Source organism: Ornithodoros turicata, chromosome 7 (genome assembly GCF_037126465.1).
Source record: "Ornithodoros turicata isolate Travis chromosome 7, ASM3712646v1, whole genome shotgun sequence".
In the NCBI taxonomy this organism is placed as follows: Eukaryota; Metazoa; Arthropoda; class Arachnida; order Ixodida; family Argasidae; genus Ornithodoros; species Ornithodoros turicata.
Window position 1 is genome coordinate 25175836 of NC_088207.1, and position 22604 is coordinate 25198439.

The following is a 22604-nucleotide window of genomic DNA, read 5'->3' on the forward strand; positions in this document are numbered from 1 at the left end:
GTTGCTGCATCAGCTTGAAGTTTCACCGTGAACCAACGGAATGTCTCGAGTTGCTGTGAAAGCGCTAATCGTTTCGCTGAGAGCATAAACTTACGAAACTGTAGCTTTTTGGTTTTTATTTATGTTTATTTTATTTATTTATTTTTCATTTTTTTGTGCTTTCGGTACTCTACGCATTTCGTCATGGCACTAGCAATAATCGGAATCCTATTATGAACAAACTAAGGTGGTGACTGTGGAGGCGAGGAACGTGTTCCAACTGCACACTCTCAAGACAGGCTGCATAAACACGGATGCCTTTTTTAACTCCATGCTAGCGCCGCGAAGCAACCGTGGCTATGAGCGCTGTACTGACGTGGCCATATGAAGAGAGGACAGTAGGAAGCAGAGGGAGAAGGGGGGTTAGTATGCGTCCTGGGCCGGCTTCAGGGGAAACTGTGCCGACATCCGTCTGCAAAGTAAAACCCAGGGGGAACCTCAGACATGCACAGCCTATGTGTCAGGATTCGAACTCACGACCTACCAGTCCAGAGCAGCACCTTGGAGGACCAACCAACGGATGCTTCTATTCACTCGGACATGACGCTGATGGACGCCTATTTTTTTCGTTTTGGCAATGTTTTGCGATGTTTTGGGACGTATGGCCAAATTGCCACGAAAACGCGCCTATTTACGCCTCTTATTTTCCACACGTCAAAAAAGAGAGCGATATCATGCCGGTCATGCCACGAGCGTGTCGTGCGGTGAAGCTCTGTTCTTAGAGCAATGAATCGTAATCATAATGGAGCCGTGATCCCTTAAAAATAAAAACATAAAAAATGAGGTGGTGGCGGTGACGAAAACCGGCTTGTTGTTGTTGGGTAAAAAATGAACTTCACCACATAGCACGCTCCTAGCCAACCATCATCCTGAATGACAACGTTCCCGCCCCTGATTTGTTGAAAACGGGAGGCGGAGCCTATTTTGTACCCACTATACGTACGTAATACAGTACAAAATAGGCTCCGCCTCCCGTTTTCAACAAATCAGGGGCGAGACGAACGTTGTCATTCGGGATGATGGTTGGCTGGGAGCGTGCTATATGGTGAAGTTCACCCTTTCATCCCTACGTGAGGCCGACAACGGCAAGCCCTTTCACCATCACCACCACCACCATCACCCTTTCATCACCACCACCACCACCATCATTTTTAAGCAAGCTATTTCGCCCCCCCCCCCCCTCCTTTTTAAGAGTGCACACTCTTAGAAGTGAACTTCACCGCATAGCACGCTCCTAGCCAACCATCATCACGGATGATCTGATTTGTTGAGAACGGGAGGCGTACGCCTTTTTGTGACAATTATGAACAGCATAAGTGTCACAAAAAGGCGTACGCCTCCAGTTTTCAACAAGTCAGGGCAGATAACGATATCATTCGAGATGATGGTTGGCTAGGAGCGTGCTATGCGGTGAAGTTCATTTTTAAGAGAGTACAATCAAACGACTTTGCAGGGCGCATTGCACGGCGCACTTGCAAAGGCTCTTTCCCCCCAAAACCGCATTTTCTCGCATATCCTCGCTGACTATTTAGGTAATCGTTGTTGTTATTGTTCCCAAAACGTTCCCAGAACGCGATCCCTTTTGAAGCTGGGACGATGAAGGGCGTTCAAAGGAGAGGAAATTAATGTTCCTCGGTCTCAGCGTGAACGAACCTTGAACGGCGAGAGTAACCGGCAGGTGAAATATCGTCTTTCGTTTCAACCCCGCCCACTGTTTAAACAAAGCTTCCCCCCAGCGCGTTCTTTCTGCGTGAGCGCGTTCTTGTTTATGCTGCATTCGTTGATGGACGACTCCGCTTTCTTTCTTTTTCTGCTTCATGGACGTCTAATTGCTTCGGCAGCGGCTTCGGCTCGTTTCGGCTACGAAGATTTTGAATGCCGCGTTGACAACGGACGTTCGACGGAGGACGGAAGATTGGTTATGTGCCCTGCAGCAGAAGACTACTACTATATGGACTCAGTAACGCGTGCTTCCGTAACTACACTGTTAAAACAGAACTTCACCGCATAGCACGCTCCTAGCCAACCATCATTCCTAATGATATCATTATGTGCATCGATTTGTTCAAAACAGGCAGAAGGCGCCTATCTGGGACAAGATAATCTGTCCCAGATAGGCGCCCCCCCCCCCCCCCCCCTGTTTTGAACAAATCAGGACACAGAATGATATCATTCGGAATGGTGGTTGGCTAGGAGCGTGCTATGCGGTGAAGTTCTGTTTTAACAGTGTACCCGATTATGTGTGTCTGTTGAGGACACATGACATGTCTTGTCTCTTGAAATCCCAAGCAGCACAACATCTTGGCCAAATATTGGGCCAAGATATGCTGCTTGGGATGCATCTCGCATGCTGAGTTCTGCTCTATATATGTACTCGTACTTCCCCAAGTCTAGCGCTAAGTGTATGCAGACCCTTGAACTGTGTCACCAACTGGCTAAAGAACACAGACTCGCCCCTTCTCTTATGCACTTGGGTATGCCCAGAATTGACTCTTACCTTATGCCGCCATCTCTTTCGAAGTCGTTCAGCACGCTGTTCCACCGGCTTCGTGTGTCCTATACAAATGTGTCCTACACTGTTAAAACAGAACTTCACCACATAGCACGCTCCTAGCCAACCATCATTTCGAATGATATCATTCTGTGTCCTGATTTGTTCAAAACAGGGGGGAGGCGCCTGTCTGGGACAAGATAATCTGTCCCAGATAGGCGCCTCCTCTCATTTTCAACAAATCAATATACAGAATGATATAATTCGGAATGATGGTTGGCTAGGAGCGTGCTATGTGGTGAAGTTCTGTTTTAACAGTGTATGTGTCCTATACAGTGTGTCCAGTGTCCAGCTGATGTGTCCTATATAGGAGAAGACCACTAAATACACTTAGGAAGGAGGACTCTCGCAGCTGGCTAAATGTGACGCGGTTCTATTGACAACACCGAAGATAGTTTGCTGTCTTCCTGACGATACCGTCAGCATCGACAACGTTCCCAGGAAACATTGACAACACAGGACCGCAGACTTTCTGCCGTGACGAAGCTTCTATAGGTTCCTGACATGCAATGAAACATACCAAAGTCCTGCTTGCTTTTGTGCGGTTTCTTACAGACAGCAAGTTGGTGGATTTACATTGTCCACGAACGCGATTTCAGTGGTCCCTGTGTGCACTGCTTCTTTTTTTTCGTTCTTGTATTTACTTATTTTCCTATTCCAATTCCGAGAACTGGAGTAGTCGGCGCTCTTAATTGAACACCATCCATTTTATTTTATTTTTGACCACCATCTCCATCAACCTCCCACGAGCAAACAAAGATTGGTCATGAGTCTTTTAGTACCCCTACACATATACTACACACATACCCACAGTACACATACACACACATACAGATACCACTGAGCTGCGAGTGATTCGCAGCAAGTCGTGACGTTCTCCAGGATGCCTTGGTCAGACGCGACACCGGCCATCTCGACCTCAAGTAGGTACTCGGTGACTAGCCAGCAGCACATCGACATGTTTCGCACTCTGTGATGTCCTTCGTTAGGACTTTCGCCTCGCTTCTATGAGCGCACTGGAGTAGGCGGCCCAATGTAGAGTTGGGCCAACATCTCCATATTTTTCCTTTTTTTTTTTTTTACCAACCAACCAACCAGTGCTCCTCGTGCTTGTGTTAACCGTTGAACTGCGTGAAGCACAAAGCTCGCGTACTTCAGTTTCCGAGAAATCATAGTGCTGCAAAAATACTGCAGCTCTTGGATATCCCAGTAATGGGGTAGAGCATCGCCCCTGGCGATGAAACTCCCCAGTCATCATCTTCTAATAAAGTTGTTGTTTTTGGATATCCCATTGCTGGTGCCTTTTCTTCACTGCATATCATTCAATCTACGAATACTTTGTTCTGACGGCTATTTCTCCTCCAAATTTGCGGAGCATCAGAAACGCGGTTGATAATGATAGTAATAGTAATTTGTGACGTTACGTATGGGAAAAAAAACCGTTGTCACGAACGACACCATTTTGTCCGTACGAGCGATTCTATTGCGCGAAATATGTTGGTAGAGCCGCAAGCGCGTTAGCGCCGCGAAGCAACTGTGGCAATGGGCATTAGTCGCTTCACGTGACCATTTGTGCCTTACGTCATGCCCTGCGCATTGGAAAGATTCTCTCTGTTCGACACAGAATATTTCTTCTTCCTCTGCTCGTCTGTTCGTGTAGTCTGCTAGCACCATTGCTTTGAGCGCTCTCCTTCGCGTTTTCTAAAAATTATTCCAAATTTCTTCCAGCATCGTTTGAATAGTATTGGCTTTTCTTCGGTGATATTTTCATGGCGCGATCTTTCCTCCTGGCCCTCCTCCTCCGATGCCTCGCATGATAAAGTCCCTTTATTGGACATCTTTTGATTGGATGAAGGAGAAGAAGTAGTCGTTGTCTGAGCAGGCAGACCTCACTCTTCTTCCTTTGAACAATGTACCACCACCAGCACCACCATATGGAACCCCGATGTTTAACGTCACTCACGGAGACGACGTGGCTAAGCAACTTGTAGCTTAATTGTCACAAAATTACTTGCTTCCTCAGCGGGTTTCAAACCCGCAACCTTGGAATCAATTTTAATAGTAACGTGGGAGCGTCTATATCCGTATATCGTTCTATTATTCACTTACGAACTGATGCTTAGGGAGTATTAATATTTTATGATCCCACACTCTAAAAACAGAACTTCACCGCATGGTACGTAGTGCGCCAATCATTCCCGCGAACGATAGGCACTTTTGATTGGAGAAGAGAGGGAGGCCTACGCCTTTTTGTGGCAATTACCATATACCCAAATTGCCACAAAAAGGTGTCTTCTCGAATCGGAAGCGATAACCCTATCATTCCTGACAATGGTTGGCGCACAGCGTGCTATGCGGTGAAGCTCTGTTTTTATAGTGCACCTATGCCGTAGGTTGCGCTACACTCTTAGAAATGAACTTCACCGCATACCACACTCCTAGCCAACCATAATCTCGAATGATATCGTTATCTGCCCTGATTTGTTGAAAACGGGAGGCGTACGCCTTTTTTGTGACAATTATGAACAGCATAAGTGTCACAAAAAAGGTGTACGCCTTCCGGTCTCAACAAATCAGGGAAGGTAACGATATCATTCGATATGATGGTTGGCTAGGAGCGTGCTATGCGGTGAAGTTCATTTTTAAGAGTGTACAAGCTCAGATAAAACTCGAGAAAAAATAAGTGCACATTAACTTGGAAAGATAGGTTCAAGTAGAGTCACACTAGAGTTCAACTGCTTTGCTTATCTCCACTGCCTTTCATATATTTCTCGATAGATAACAAAAATCTGAAAATAAGATCTCAAGAACACCTCGTTTTCAGACTTCTTCAACAGATAGTAGAAGAACGTATTTCTGCTATACCTAATAACACATGTCTATGCAGATTTCCATTCTGAAAAAAATTAAAGAAGGAAAAAACAGTAGAGGTGGTGGTGGAACTGCTTGCCGTAGTCGGCCACGCTTATAGCCGGGCAACGTCATCATGACTATAGCAGGAAGGGACCGTGCTTCCTGGGCCGACTTCACAGGGAACTGTGCCGACATCCGACGACTGTGCCCAAAAGCGGAACTTCGCTGCGTAACGTGCACTCTGGCCAACCATCAATCCGGATGACGTCGTTACGTTCCCTAGCAGATTGTAAACGTGAGGCGTACGCCTTTTGCGGATACTTTGCATTTGTGTTATAGGGACATTAAAGTGTAAAAATCTTGCCTCGCCGAATGAAAGATGCCGTTACCTTGATAGCAATACAAAAGGAACGGGTCTCATCCCTTGCGTCGTTTGTGATATATGAGCGAAAGAAACCGCAATAGACGAGTTCAGAAAATCCCAGTGCTCTTTGCGCACACATTGCATCATGGGCGCTTGCTGAGCGGGGGAACGAAGAATAACCCTTCACATTTTGCTTTCGCTGACCTTGACACGTCGTGGACAATGGACCGGCAGGGGAGAAATCGGACCGGTTTGGAGGCCACCCGTTTCTTTCGTACTAGTAAACTCCCACAGTTCAAAGCGGCGCTAAGCACTCTGGGATTTTCTGAACTCGTCTATTACGCTTTCCCCCTTCCTCTCCTTCTCAAGAAGGCCGACAATGCGGAGAGGCCTTGGATTGGTATCCTCAAACGTTATCCCGCGACGATTGGGCAACTCGTTTGAGGAGACCAACGGGAGCCCCCTCCACATTGTCGACCTTCTGGAGAAGGAGAGGAAGGGGGAAAGCGTAATAGACGAGTTCAGAAAATCCCAGAGTGCTTAGCGCCGCTTTGAACTGTGGGAGTTTACTAGTACGCTATATACACTAAATAAGTAAATAAGTACACTAAATAAGCTAGCTTATTTAGCGTAGCTTATTTAGTGACTCTATGGAGAAGGAGAGGAAGGGGGAAAGCACAAATTGCGGTTTCTTTCGCTCATAACTCACGAACGACGCAGCGGATGAATCCCGTTCCTTTTGTGTTGGTGTCGAGGTAATGGCATCATCAAAATTTCATTCCGCGTTGAGAAATTTTTGCTCCTTTAATGGCGCGGAAAGACGTACGCCCACTAAGTATCTAGTTTCGTTTCCAATGGAATAGCAAATCGACCTTGCGTTTCACTTTAACCTTTCGTCTTTTCTCTTCTTTTTCTCTCAATAAATATGCATCTCTCTCCCCTCACACTCTTTCCTCAAATCACTCACGACAACGTATCATTCTGTGCGGTGCTTGGCCTTGACCAGGTCATCTGGTGGCGGAGCTGTTTCGAATTATGACAGTTGAAGAAAAGGCACCAGCAGTGGAATTCGAACTCACACCCTCTGATCAGAGATGCTTCGCACGTCGTAACGTATCAACACCAACATCTACCGTCTTAAAGTGTTTTTTTTTTCTTTCTATACTTGATAGCCCGGTTATGTTTTTAAAAATATGTCTTGGACTATAGTTATTTTAGCTGTTTGTTTGTTGTTATTGTGTTTATTTGTCTCGTTGTGTTTATCTTTCGCAGCGCGACTAGTGTTCTCCCTTTATGTAACTCCTTATTGGCCCTGCAAATAATAAAATGAAAATGAAGTGAGACGAAATATGCTGCCGATAAGAGCGAACGGTTCACACATGGAGCACTGCCTGCAGGAGATATCCCGATTATGAAGCCATATCCCCGATGACAAACAAGATGGACGCGCCAGAAGCCATAAACCAACAAGCGCAGCAGTCAGTCCACCCTTCTTTCCGATCCAGGTGGAATGAGGAAAGGAGCACGCACGTTCATCCCATTAATCACTCGGTTAACTGCGTTATACCAGGATGTCTCCCTTTCCGCCTGCCTGCCTGCCTGCGGCACTCCTCCTCAACCTCCTTCTCTCTCGACGGAGGACCCCACACCGAAGACCACTTATAGTCGCCACATGCTTTTATGAGATAGATAGTATTCCCTTTCCCATCCGATTATAAGAATAGTCGCCATTATCTCGAAGCTCGCGTCTTCCACTAACCACCCTCCTCGTTGGTCCTTTCGATTGTGTGTGTATATTTTTTTTTTCATTTTGTGTGTGTGTGTGTATCTGACTCCAGGTAGGGCGGTGGAAACAATATAAGCCTTAATGACCTTTCCAGAAGTAACAACAAAAATATAAAACAGTGAAGCTTTCCTTTAATGGATACGAGCTTTCATGCAGGACTGCATTTGGTCAGGTACAAAACACCAGCATTGGAGTTACAAATATATATACACTGGGATGGCACACACGTGAACATACGAAAAGGGAGAGGGTAAAGGATACAAATTAACAGAGGGATGACAAATACAGTATTTGTCATCCCTCTGTTAATTTGTATTTGTCATCCCTCTGTTAATTTGTATTTGTCATCTCTCCGTTAGTTTGTTAACCCTTTGTTAACCCTCTGTCACCCCTCTGTTAACCTGACGAAACACAGTCCACTGCATGAAAGCTTGCATTCATTAAAGGAAAGCTTCATTGTTTTATATTTTTGTTATTACTTTTGCCAAGTGGATCTTGACGTGGTATTTGTCATCCCCCTGTTAATTTGTATCGTTTACCCTCTCCCTTTTCGTACGTTCACGTGTGTGCCATCCCAGCGTATATATATTTTAAACTGCATAGCTGTTGTTTTGTACCTGACGAAATGCAGTCCACTGTATGGAAGCTTGTATCCATTAAGGGGAAAGCTTCAGTGTTTTATATTTTTGTTGCTACTTTTGACAAGTGGACCTTGACCCAACCCTCTACATTCTTCAACTGCTCTTTCCAGAAAAGGAACTCGGTATTGGTACGACCCTAGAGCAGAACCTTACGAGATAGGAGGAAAAGCATATTAATGTGGAGCAGAATGTCACCTATGAGGCGCAGAGCGGCACTCGATTTGGGGGGATGTGTTCAGTAGCACGAAATACAGGCCCGCATTAACTGCACGTGAACTCAGTCTACAGGGCTACATATGTCGGTGAGGAGCAATTCCGTGTGAGTAACATCTTTTCAGTTACGAATTTCAAGACTCGCACAGAGTTATGCCTTTGTATAGAGATACACACTCGTCCTACACCGTTTTATGACTCGTGATTTCAGTATAGCGGAACGTACCCTTTCTATAATCATTAACATACGTGCAAAGCATTACAAAAAGGCGTATGCCCCCAATTTTCACGCTGTTAGAGAGAGAACGATGTCTATATATATATATGACGGATGTCTATATAGGAGCGTGTCATGTGGGAAAGTTCCAGCACATCGTAAAGCAACATCACCATTACTATATCACCCTTTTCGGTAATAGGACCATTTTCACCTTTCACTTCCTATCACTTATTTCCCCTATACCTTTCACTTCCTATCTTCCCCGTTTGAGACGCTCTATTATCAAAGCCTTGCGTCGTAAAAAGTATATTTCTCAATTTTGTTTGGCCTTGGATTGTACTATTTCGCACTAAAAATTACGACACAGTACCAGACACACTATACAATAGTCCCCACCGCAATAAAAGAGACAGGTCGTTACAATATGCAGTTACAATAAGAGCAGACGAGAACGAGCAGAACACACTGATGATAATAATAAAAAGGAAAATGATGTACGTATTGGATTCACAAGTAGATTCATCCGTTTACGACTTTCTTTTTCTTTTTTTTTTGTGTGTGTGTTAAATTATGCATAGACACTCCGTGGTCTACCCCCGCAATAAAACTGACCAAACATTCACCGATGCATCTTCTCTTTAAAATATCACCACTGTAAGACAGTCGCCATCCCGGATACTGCAACGCTCGAAACCGAACACCAAAAGATTCTTTTTCTCGAAACCTTCAGGTAGGCCCGTGGGAGCAGAACGTCTGATCAATTTGTCATGTACACCCCAAAGCAAACAAATACGACGCATTAATGCTCCAAAGTAAATTGAGCTCGGGCATGAGAGGGAGTTCGTTCCCCCCCCCGGGGCGAGGAGGGGGGAAGGAAAGGGGGGCGAAAATTAATTCGCCGCTGAACCGAAGGTGGGGCCTCGGTGCTCCATGCATGCGCTATGCATGGCGGTCAACGCTGCTTCAACGCTAATTGATGGGCCTTTCGAAAACAAGACACGAGTGTAGTTGTTTAAAAAACGTGGCCACTCTATCACAGGGAGCTGACCGGGTCCAGCAAATCGAGCTCGGCCAAATGTATTGCCCTATGCATACCTAACATTCTCTTTCCACTTATCTGTGCTGCGCGTTCTCGCCTCCTTTGTAGTGTTTGCCAGTCGTGACAGTGTTCAAATAAATTTGTCTCACAGAACGGGTTTCGAACTATGTCCTCACTCCGTTTGCCGCGACGTATGTACAAGGCAGGACATCCAGAATCCTGTATCCAGATCCAGAATGTATAGTAGCAGCATGCAAGCTATAGCTGCATGGTGTAGTACATTTTGCAACGACTGTGCCATCTCCTGGTGTTTCAGCAGTTTAGAACGATGACAAATTGTGCGATGAAACAGCGAAGGACAGGACGAGACCGACTTTTGTCCTTGTTTTGTCCTTGTGTGAGATACTACGCTCTTAGAAATGAACTTGACCGCATTGCACGCTCCTACCCAACCATCATTTGGAATGATATCGTTATCTGCCCTGATTTGTTGAAAACTGGAGGTGTACGCTTTTTTGTGACAATTATGGACAGCATAAGTGTCACAAAAAGACGGACGCCTCCCGTTTTCAACAAATCAGGGCAGATAACGATATCATTCGAGACGATGGTTGGCTGGGACCCTTGCTATGCGGTGAAGTTCATTTTTAAGAGTGTGTGAAAGACACGTAATGTGGCGAACTTCGATGTGAGCTCTCTGTGTACCTACAACCGGAATAGTTCCGACAAGGGAAAACATAACATGTCGGATTTTCGCGGTTCTGTCGTCGTTGCCGTTCAAGATGCCCCGTTCAAGCGTTTCGGCGTTAACGATGTCCTGGTATCACGCGGGGATTTCCACGGGGACTTTAGCAGATGGGTAATGCTTCAGTTCCCGCGAAGGCGGTTCGTCCGGGCCCAATGGCCCGACTTCCTCCTCGCGCTCACCCACGTGTAGGGGGAAAGGAGGAAATACCAACAGAGAGAGACATGATGCACGCACAGGCCCGCCCCCCAAATTACCATGGCAGATTGCCGGCATTCCAAAGCATGCTGAAGCAGCACTCAAGATGCTGATGAGCCCGGGACGACTAACTACCTCTCATGAGCAGGTATATGATTAAAGATGCTTGCTCAAACAACGCTTGGTTAAATGTTGCCTCTGACCTGCAACATCGGCTTGGAGGAACCTGCTACGGAGCGTAGCGACCTATACAGTATAACTTACTTGGACTTCATTAATTACATTCGTTGTCGTATATCGACTCCGTTCGTTGGCCGTCTTTGTACATTGTGTCCTCCGTTGGTAATGAGATACATGCACGCACAAACCACAATTTAAATGTACTGTAAAGTAGACGATATAGGCGTTTGGGATGGCGTGCGTGAGAAATAGGGAACCCAAGACGAAAGAGTCCTAACGAGCGCAACAACAATAACAACAACAATAAATGATGGAGAAGTGATGATGGCATGGGATGAGACGAACGCAGCGACCCCGACTGGAATTGGATTTTCGGCTTTTCATAACGCACAGCAGTGCCCTTGCAGCGCCGTTACGGCTAACAGTGAACAAACAGAAAAAAAAAGTTGATCAGCTGATAAGTCAAGAAAATAATGGAAATAGCCTTTATAAGCATATTACGTAAAAATAACTGCTATAGTAAAAGAAAGCCTTTCTGTTGTTGTTGTCGCCGGCCGTCTGCAGACTATACGTTTGCGTGATTTCTCGCTGCCAACGAGGGCAACGCAAGCCTGCTTTCATGCCGCACGCTATTTTACAAAAACATGCAAAAATGCATCCGAAACTCAGCATTGTGTTGCTGAGGCCCTATATACTTATTCCAAAACAAAGGGGTGACGGCGACGTTCACCATCAGTCTACGCACGAGAGAGACGTAAAGTGGTCGGAAAATCTGCTTGCCAAGTTGAAAGGTTAGTGTGGTTTACCTTAAATATCGCGTTATTCAGGTACAACAACGGTGGTACAACAACGGTGATGTCTTCATGATCTGAAAGAACAAGGGATGGACCTTTCGGTCGCCATATCCCAGTGACGATACAGACCGAGCAGTTTTTCACCGTCAATGTTCCCTGTTAATATAGGCGTGAATTCCGTGGCCGAGATCCTTCCAGGAACAACAGAAGGCGAAAATATAACGTGGTACACATCTGGTGGACGCCTGGGAGGAACATGGCGTCCAGCGGACACAACGAACGACTAAATCATGGAGATGATGCGGGGAAATTCTTTGCAGTGGACATGGAATGTCTCAACACCACCAGATATTTCGAGGGATATATTTTAATTGTCTGGTACCATATAATATCTTCAGTGTGGTATTCAATGAACAGGCTCCAATTCGAAAGTCCAGTTGATATACTCCCTCCTCTCTTTCTGTTTGTTGAAATAAACTTGTCCAAACACAAAAAAAAGAGAGAGAGAAAGAAAGAGAAGAACGTGTCATCCCGAAGAAACGCTGCAAGACGGAAAGGAACCAGACCCAATTCTCCGAACGCATTTTATCTCACTAAAAGAAACAGGCATAGCGAAAATTTCAAAAATATCGAAAGAGAAACGAAGCGAGATGGCTCCAAACTTCCCCCAACTTCTGAAGTGATTGATAGTTCGCGATAGATATCTGTGGTCTCAGGGGCAGTGTGACGTCTGGCTCTGGGGACTGCTGCAGTCTCTCGTCTCCCTCTCCCTTGAAGGCAATACAAACAAGCTGCACTAACGCAGCATGCAGCTTTGAAACGCCCCAGGCTAAGTTGGTCGACACATACGACCATGGAGGGGGAACGCTTATCGTTCCAGTTTGCGTGGACCGCGGTGATTCTTGGTGACCCCCGTGGTCCTACGCTTGGTCTCTTGGCTGGCTAAATCTTGGAAGTTGGCAACAGTTCTCGAAAACGTGGTCGAGAGCCGGAAAAACGCGAGATTTTTAGACGTACCTGTCTTGTTGGTACCTTAAGAGAAATTTCAGGAACGACTAGTGAAGAAATTGTGTACCAATATAGTTGCATCTTTGTAGCCATTATTTTCCCGCGACCTGCAAACTCAGCGTATACGACAGCATCCGTATGTAGAGTGAGTGAGAGAGTAAAAAGAAGGGGGGGGGGGAATTGAGAAATGTGCACCACCAACGTGGAAGCCGGCTACCCCGAATGTAGAAGTAGAGAGGCAGCAGTATAGCATTTTTCATGTGTGGCGTCATCGACATCAAAAGAGACAAACAACAAATAAATACATCATGACGGTGTCCGGGGATGTCTCATCTCTTGAAGTGCCACTATACGGACTGTAAAAAAAAGTGCAGGTGGACTAAAAGGAGACGGTATATGCAGAGAGAGGAAGGGGTGATGGTTTTCTCTCTTTACGTTTTGTTCTTGTTGGGTTCATTATGGGAGTAGCGGGAGTCGTTGGGTCTCGAATTTAGTTTCAGTTTTTTTTTTGTTGTTTTTTTTCATTCGAACTCCAGCTCAAGTTTACCGAAGTAGGCCTGTTATCGTTAGGAAGTCCAGAATTCAACCACTGAGAACAACAACTTTATTGAGATAATAATGATGCCCGGGGATTCAACCGCTGAATTGGCCATAATTCCCCGAATTTACCGATCGTTACCCAAGCTTCAGTTGCAAGGGACAGAGACAAGTTCCGATCGAACATTTAGTTCGCAAGTATATTTTTATATGATTGGTTTCAATTGACCCAGCTAAAGACAGCGCTCTTTGTCAAAAGTCCGAATGACCTCGTCTATAGCGCATACCGTGCGAGGAACATGTTCTTTTGACATGCTCTCTGACTGTAAAGTTCTAGTCTTAGAACAACGAAATTATGGATGATGAAAGAAAATGATCTATTGTTATAACTATGAAGATCTTTGCAGATAACGGAAGTTTATGCACACACACACACATAAATGTGATGATGATCTGGTGGGGGAAGTTTATGCAAAATTTGGGAGAGGTACGGAAATAGGGGAAGAATAATTAGTTGCCGAAGTTGGTTGGTTGGAATGCGAGTTAAAGTTTTGGCTTCGTATGCTCAGAACAAGAAAAAAAAACTGAAAACATGTGTACACGAAGGGCAACAACCTGCAGTGACATACTGAAAAAGTCCACCATTCCTGTAAAGCCCTGATGGGCATGAGATTGAAGCGGAAGGCTCGAGGCTTATACGCAGCTCGCCGCCTGGATCAGGTACACTGTTAAAACAGAACTTCACCACATAGCACGATCCTAGCCAACCATCATTCCGAATAATATCATTCTGTGTTCCGATTTGTTCAAAACAGGGGGGAGGCGCCAACCTGGGACAAGATAATCTGTCCCAGATAGGCGCCTCCTCCCATTTTCAACAAATCAATATACAGAATGATATCATTCGGAATGATGGTTGGCTATGAGCGTGCTATGTGGTGAAGTTCTGTTTTAACATTGTAGATACCATTCTGAATGGCGATTCGTTCTAAGGATTCGCCATGCATACAACACATAACGATTCCCCTTTGGTTCCAAACAAGACAAAGCAACAACGCTAACAATTGAAAATATAGTGAGCTGAAGCAGACGAACGATTATGCACAGAATGGCGTAGATGCAGGCCACACTCTTAAAAATTGACTTCACCGCATAGCACGCTCCTACACTCTTAAAAATGAACTTCACCGCACAGCACGCTCCTAGCCAACCATCACCTCGAATGATAACGTTATTTGCACTGATTTGCTGAGAACGGGAGGCGTACGCATTTTTTTGTGAAATTATGAACAGCATAAGTGTTACAAAAAAGGCGTACGCCTCCCGTATTGAACAAATCCGGGCAGATAACGATATCATTCGAGATGATGGTTGGCTAGGTGCGAGCTATGTGGTGAAGTTCATTTCCAAGAGTGTAGCCAACCATCATCTCGAATTATATCGTTATCTGCTCTGATTTGTTGAAAACGGGAGGCGTACGCCTTTTCTGTGACAACTATGAACAGCACAAGTGTCGCAAAAAGGCGTACGCCTCCCGTTTTCAACAAATCAGGGCGGACAACGATATCATTCGAGATTATGGTTGGCTAGCAGCGTGCTATGTGGTGAAGTTCATTTTTAAGAGTGTAGCTGGTGGAAACCCCACGATAAGCAAGCAGGACCGAGCAAGCCAATAGCTCAGGCTTGCCTGTCACAGACGATTCTACCGACGATACACCTTGAAAACATGGGGGGGGGGGAGTAATGGCAGGATAGGCTCGCCGTTGTTGGCCACACAGAAGTGGGCGTCGTCACGAAACATAACTTCACCACATAACACGGTCGGAACCAATTACCACGCAGAACAAAACTGGCAGTGCGCACTGTTCAAATAGAACTTCACCATATAGCACGCTCCTAGCCAACCATCATTCCGAATGATATCATTCTGTGCCCTTATTTGCTGAAAATGGGAGGAGGCGCCTATCTGTGACACATTATGCATGTCTCAGATAGGCTCCTCCCCCTGTTTCAAACTCCTGTGGTTGGCTGTAGGAGCGTGCTATGTGGTGAAGTTCTATTTTAACAGTGTGGGTACAAGCAGGAATGCGTGCCTACCGTTGTCCTCAAACTAGAGGCGATAACGGCACCTTCAGCCAATATAACGGCCAATATCTGGGCCCTTGTAGCTGTTCTTGGTCACCAATAAACTCTTATCATATCATATCGTTCTGCGCGATGGTTATCACGAAGTATGTTACGCGGTTAAGTCCTGTTGTCAGGGTGCAGATCCTATTCACCACCACCCCACCGAGCGTCCGACAGATCAGCAGTCCCTGCTCGCGAAACGACTCATCGTTTAGCTCTGACAAAAACGGCACGCTATTGCCATAATCGAGGCCCGCTTGATATCCTGCTGAGAGCGAGGAGGAAAAGCACATCCCATGTTAGCTCATCGGTGGTGGAGGGTCCGGAGGGAGGGAATGGCCTTGATCCCGGTCTGACCGCTCAGAATCCCCTCATCGAAGCCGACAATCGTTAAACAAACAAGTTTTCATTTGTTCGTCTCGTTTGGCCGGATCGCCACCAGGAGCAGGTACACATTCTCAGCACACGATGCATTGTTACGTGAACCGCACGCGTAAGCGGAAGGAAAAGAGCAAAAAAACCTGCTGACAAGTTGTTTGAGTTATGAGGCGGGCCGCGGGATTCCTGGACTTGGGCGCTTCGCAGACCGTTTTGCCCAGATGGATGCAACCTCTAATGGTGGCCCACGTAAGCGACTGGCAAAGGACGTCCAGTGTGCGTCAAAGGATGAAGAGTCTGCCGCCGTGCTCTTAAAACAGGACTTCACCCCCGTAGCACGGCGTAGGGAAACCATTGTGTACAGAACGGTATTGTTTGTCACTCCTCATTTGTAGTAAGCGCGGGGCATACTTCTTTTTGTGGCAAGGTAACTGCGTAAGTGTCACAAAAGGGCGAGCGCCTCTCGTTTTCAACAAATCAGGGGAGAGAACGATGATGGCAAGGAGGGCGTGACGTGGTGAACATTCGGTTTGGGAGCATGAGCATTCCGAAAGAGAACCTTACCACCATAGCACGTTCCTAGCCGTATTCACTTGAGCGATATTCCCCAGAATACTCCAGCGGAACACGCGAAAAACGTCATAGCTTCCTGCTGTCATGTGAGCGCGAGTGCTCAAAGCGTCCTCACGCACTGCTAACCGTGAGGAATGAGCGTCATGGGCCGACTTCTAAGGGAATTGTGCGGACATATGTCTGAAGCGTCTGGGGAAAGCCCACGGCTAATTTAAGCGTCCCCTGTCACCCGCTCTCCTACACTCTTAAACATGAACTTCACCGCATAGCACGCTCCTAGCCAACCATAATCTCGAATGATATCGTTATTTGCCTTGATTTGTTGAAAACGGGAGGGGCACGCCTTTTTTGTGACACTTATGCTGTTCATAATTGTCGCAGAAAAAAAAAAAAAAAGCGCAGCCTCGGGTTTTCAGCAAATCAGGGGGCTTAATCACTTGCACGCGTTAGGAGCTAACGAGGGGCGGGGCCAGTGCCGGAATTAGGGAGGGCAGACGGGGCACTTGCCCCGGGGCCGTGTCACGTGCCCATCTTTTTGAATTTCCCGCCCGCTTTTTTTGAATTACCCACCGCTCGTTAGCTCATAACGACCGTATAACGACGATGAAGCGATAAAGCCCCCAGGACAGATAGCGATATCATTCAAAATGATGGCTTGCTAGGAGCGTGCGATGAGGTGAAGTTCTCCCTCCTTTATTTTTTCTCTCTCTCTCTTTTTCTATAGTCGTAACGATGCCCACTTGAGCGCGGCCAACAACGGCAAGCTACTTCGACACCTCCCCCCCCCCCTCATTTCTAAGAGTGTTGCTAATCATCATCCCAAGTGGCATCGTTCTCTTCCCTGATTGGCTGCAATCATTTTCTGTGATGCTTAAACAGTTACTTTAAATGTCACAAAAAGGGGTACGCCCGGTGCTCTCAACAAATCCGGAATGTGATGACCGTATGGCCATCATCGTGTTGCGTGGTGAAGTTCTGTTTAAAGAGTGACGGCTTTGAAACGCATGCCTGCTTCAAATGGACAAATTCTTGGCTGAAGCCTCGCATCTTTTGCAACAACGTCTTCTAAGATTACGGACGCTGCAAGCGCTTATCGGCGGCCTTTTTCAACAGAGCGCGTCCGTTTCATTAGCCCCGCGTCCCTCATATCTGTGGGAAGTCCTTTCGCTGCGCCCCGTTTTTGAGTGGAACGACGAGTGTGAGAGAAAAGTGCAGTGCAAAAATGGGCGGTACATCTCTTCGCATGGCCGACTGTCTGCTCATTAGTGCGTTAAAGAAAAACCACGCCCTCAATTACTCGCTCTCGCACTCCTTCCCTTGATTGTTTTTCAACGAGCGTTACAATTCGACGACGTCTCGCTTGCCCGAAGAAAAGGTAAAATAGTTATGGGCGTTACTTAAAGTAAGTATGTTGCCGTCACAGTAACGGGGTACCCCATTGATCCTTAATAAAAAAAATACTACGCTGTTCAAAACAGATGGTGGTGATGATGGGACTGCTTGCCGTAGTCAAGCAACGTAGCCGTCGCCGTAGCCGTAGCAACGTTCATGCGGTCAGTAAAACAGAATTTCATCAAATGGCACATTCAAAGCCAACCATCGCACAGAATGATGCCGTTATCAGAGTTTGCGGAATGCGCGGGGCACTCGCCTTTTTGTGACAGCTGCGAGGCCAGAACAACGGCAAGCTGTTACCATCACCACCATCACCACCCTTGTGACATTTGTGCAGTAATGTTAATTATAGGGCTTAAGATACGTTCCTAATTGGTTTCTTCGAAAATAATTGCGTCTCGAAAATGGTTTTAAAACAAAACTCTTTCGAATGCACCTTATCACTGCACCCAAACAGGCCCCATTGAAACGACTACTACTCCCTAGAAACAAAGCACTTCACTGTGCAAGACGCTCAGCAGAAACCGTTGGATTGGATTGGATTGGATATTGACCGTCTGAACGTTCGGTTTCCTGATTTATGGAAGCTGGGAGTTGTACGATTTGAATATGCGACAAAACTGTACTATACGCACATAACTGCACAGTTCTGAAGTGAACGTAAACAACGAGTATTAGCCGAGGCAGGCTATACAAACACGGGCGACACTATAACACGTAAGCCTCCAAAGCCCAGAATCAACGAATCCCTGATCGGAAATCTGGAGAGTCTTGATCAGCTTGCCCCGCGGTGAGCGGGCTTACATCTCCAAATCTTTTTCTATTACCATCATCAACATAAGATGGAATAGAATAGAAATAGAAAGAAAAAAAATGGAAACGTAGGTCGCACTGGTGCGACCAGCTGTTCCAGGACGCTTGACGTGTGGAAGCACTGAACGAATTAAAAGATTATGTCAGCACGTATGTCCTTGAGGTAGGTCGTGAGTGCACACAGCGCAGGTTGCTGGTGCTGCCTTGGCCAGCTCCCCAGTACCTTCTCAACACTCAATGGTCGGTTGTCAAGTTTCGCGAGGGCGTTCTCCAGTATTCGCCGACTAGAGTCACTAAATAAGCTACGCTTATTTAGTGAACGCGTAGCTTATTTAGTGACTCTATCGCCGACTAGAGTCGAAGCATCGGCAGGTGACCAGCACGTGCTCCGTGTTCTCCACAATTACGCAAGTTGAACAGTTCGGCGATCCAACGACACCTATGTTATGAAGGAATGCTGCTCCGAACGGGACGTTGAGTCGCAGGCTATGGATGACGGACTCTAACGGCCTTGGCATCTTCGGTGGGAGGCAGTAGGTGCAGTTGGGGTCGATTCGCGCGAGGAACGAGTGATTCATGACGTCGCCTGTCCACATGGTTTTAGAGAGGCGATCACGTAAGGAGGCCAGCAAGTACTTCGCATCGGATTGCGTGAAGTAGATTTTGTGAGTAGTTCTTTTATGGTGAGCAATTCGAGCAGCCTGGTCCGCCTTCTCATTTCCACTGATACCGCAGTGCCCTGGGATCCACTGGATGATGATGTTGTGACCCTTTGTTTCGGCAGAGTTGTATGCTGCGATAAAGCTGTAGACGACCGGCGCAAGTGAGGATGTCGTCGAACCTTGCATTGCTTTGAGGCCAGATTCTGAATCAGAAAAAATAACCTTGGTCTGATCTGATCTGGTCTGGTCTGAAGTGGTTTCTTTTGACGCTATGTGTAGGAGAGCTGCCTCGATGGCATAGAGCTCTGCCGCAGTTGAGGACGTCCTGTGAGACAGACGTATCGCACGGTGCTCTCCCGATGACGGAATGACGAACGCGCATGTCGACGACTCTTGCGATGTGGACGCATCTGTAAATATCTGCTGGAGTTCGGAGTACTGAGAAACCACATCCCGTGCGAGCTGTATTACAACAGGCCCTGGAGTATCCTTCTTTGACTTGAGGCCTGGCACCTCTGGTGACACTGGAGGGAGTTTCACCGTCCAGGAGGGAATGGGAGCTGCAGGCAGATGCTTGAACCGAGGTATTTCTTGGAAGTATAGGGTGCCAGAGCTTGGTGAATTATCGACCTTGTTCGCGTACGAATCCAGCGGGCCAACGGGTCCAGCCACGGGTCCAGCGGGACATGTCGAGACACCAAACCACTCTTAAAAATGAACTTCACCACATAGCACGCTCCAAGCCTACCATCATCGCGAATGATACCGTTATCTGCACTGATTTGTTGAAAACGGAAGGCGTACGCCTTTTTTGTGACACCTATGCTGTTCATAATTGTCACAGAAAAGGCGTACGCTTCCCGTTTTCAACAAATCAGGGCAGATAACGGTATCATTCGAGATGATGGTTGGCTAGGAGCGTGCTATGCGGTGAAGCTCATTTTTAAGAGTGAATGGGTATAATGTCTGAGCGATTCGGTTACTCACACTCTTAGAAATGAACTTCACCGCATAGCACGCTCCTAGCCAACCATAATCTCGAAAGATATCGTTATCTGCCCTGATTTGTCGAAAACGGGAGGCGTACTCCTGTTTTGTGTCACAAAAAAGGCGTACGCCTCCCGTTTTCAACAAGATATCGTTATCTGCCCTGATTTGTCGAAAACGGGAGGCGTACTCCTGTTTTGTGTCACAAAAAAGGCGTACGCCTCCCGTTTTCAACAAATCAGAGCAGATAACGATATCTTTCGAGATTATGGTTGGCTAGGAGCGTGCTATGCGATGAAGTTCATTTCTATAAGAGTGCACAAAACATATATAGGAGCGTTTAGGTTCGAGTCCTGGCGTCAGCACTTTTTTCTTGAGTTGTTTGATTTCACTGAAGTGAGCTCCACACAACGATATTGTTATCGAAATACGTAGTCGCTTGCCAAAGTTATTGAAAACAGAACTTCACCCAACAAGTACACTTCCTACAGCCAACTAATTCTGAATGCTATCGTTCTCATTGCTGATTTGTTGAAAGTGGGAGATATATACGTACGCCTCTTTAGGACACCATGAATTTACTGGAGTGGTCACTGAAAGAAACACGCCCAGCTCCCATCAAATCAGAAGGGGTGATAACGCTTGGTTGGCCACGCATAACGCAGCTGTGATAACGCATTCTGGTTGGCCTTGAGCCTGAATGATGTGTGTTAAAATTCTAGAGTATAGGAAGGGAAGAGGGGGACTTGAGATGGTGGTAATCAGTCACACAGAAACCTGGTTTTGAATGTTAGCGTGGGAATTGTGACGCAGATGGACAGCCTGCAGTCTCATCTATAGCCATCTGTCCTTCCTATTGGATGCAAGTCGGCATCGGGTGTAACTCTGTTAAGACGTGGACTTCCCTATACTCCCCTTCCTTTCCAAAGGCCAGAAAGCAAGAAGGAACTGCCATTCACACCCTCGACCTTCTCGGACCAACCCCCCATTTTCTGCCACAATTCGTACCCAGTCACGGCTGTTAGAGGCGTGAGAAATGTCCACAAACACTTTCCATATTCCCTCTCTGTCCATCGGAGGCTGTGCACACGTAAATAAACGCATTACTTCAAGCTTTTTTTCTTCGCAAACTTCCGGTCTGACCCGCGCTGGCACCTGGCGCGAAGGATAATATGCTCAACATTTCGAACCCATCCAGGGTTTATTTTTCGCCAGTGAAGTGTTTTTCCGAACGCTATTGTCACGTCAGCGTGAAGAGTGCTGGGTTTGGTGAAAGGGTCAGAGTTCTGTGAGGAGAAAATGCCCAGTTTAAGTTGCCTTCTGCGACCTTGAGGATGACATATTGCACGTGCGAATCGCTGCCTGTGGTCCTCCACTCTGGAATGCGTTTGTTACGCGTTAAAACGACACTTCAGTGGTGGTCGCGGCAGAAGAGGTACTGAGGGAGTGCATTTTTTTCTGCGTAAATATTGCTATTTCGCAAGGAAAGAGAGGGGGGCTATCTTTCTGTCAAAAGCAGCACGCGACCAACAGGTGCTGATCTGGAATAACTGTCTTTACGGTGTTTCCACCTATAGGACAGCCTTCGATCAGTCGTCCTTTGAACTTCAAATTAATGACAGCTGACAGAACTGTTGATGAGAGTGAGATTGAAAGAATAAATGAAACGTACAGAATTGACTGTCATATCGTCGTGCTGGCAATGTGTGCACATATGGCGGACTTCCTGACCACGGTTGTGCTCCAGTCATGTTTGTTTGTTTGTTTGTTTGTAAGAAAAAAAAACAAGGAGAAATTGAACTCGTCTCCCGACTTGTTCTGCTACTCCTAACAAAAATTATCACCCCACCCCACCCCCCAAAACTACTTTCCAGGTCCTCTACTCTCAAGTTCGCTATTCACTGTTCAGAAGTCCACTATCCACATGTTCACTAGAAGTCCACAATTAAACACTATTCACAATTATCCCAAGATCATGCACACAGGATGCTAGAGGGTTGTATCCATCCCACAGCTCTGGACAAATTTCACAAGTGCCGCCAAGGCAGCATCCCTCGTGTTCGGTGCCCAAAGTCCCAACACCTTCACTATATCGAAGACCCTGCTGTCTAGCCGATCAAGTGTAGCTTTCAGTGTAGCTCTTTGAGATGCATACCTAGTGCAGTGCATTATAATATGCTCACTATCCTCCACTGTTGCACAAACTGAACAATTCGATGAGTCGGCTCTTCCAACTTTATGAAGAAAATGACGGCCATAAGGCACATTCAAGCGACACCGGTGTAAGAACGTCTGAACAGAGCGTGGTAACGTAGACGGAACACAGAACTTCAGCTCCGGATCTATGCGATGTAGCAGCGACGAATCGCTCTGCAATTGCACCCATCTCTGTCTGCACATTTCCTGCGACAATGACCTTAATGAAGATGTAACATCTGACTTTGAGTATGTCACCGGATGTAGTGTTGAAGATAGGTGTGCTATGTCCGCTAGTTCGTCTG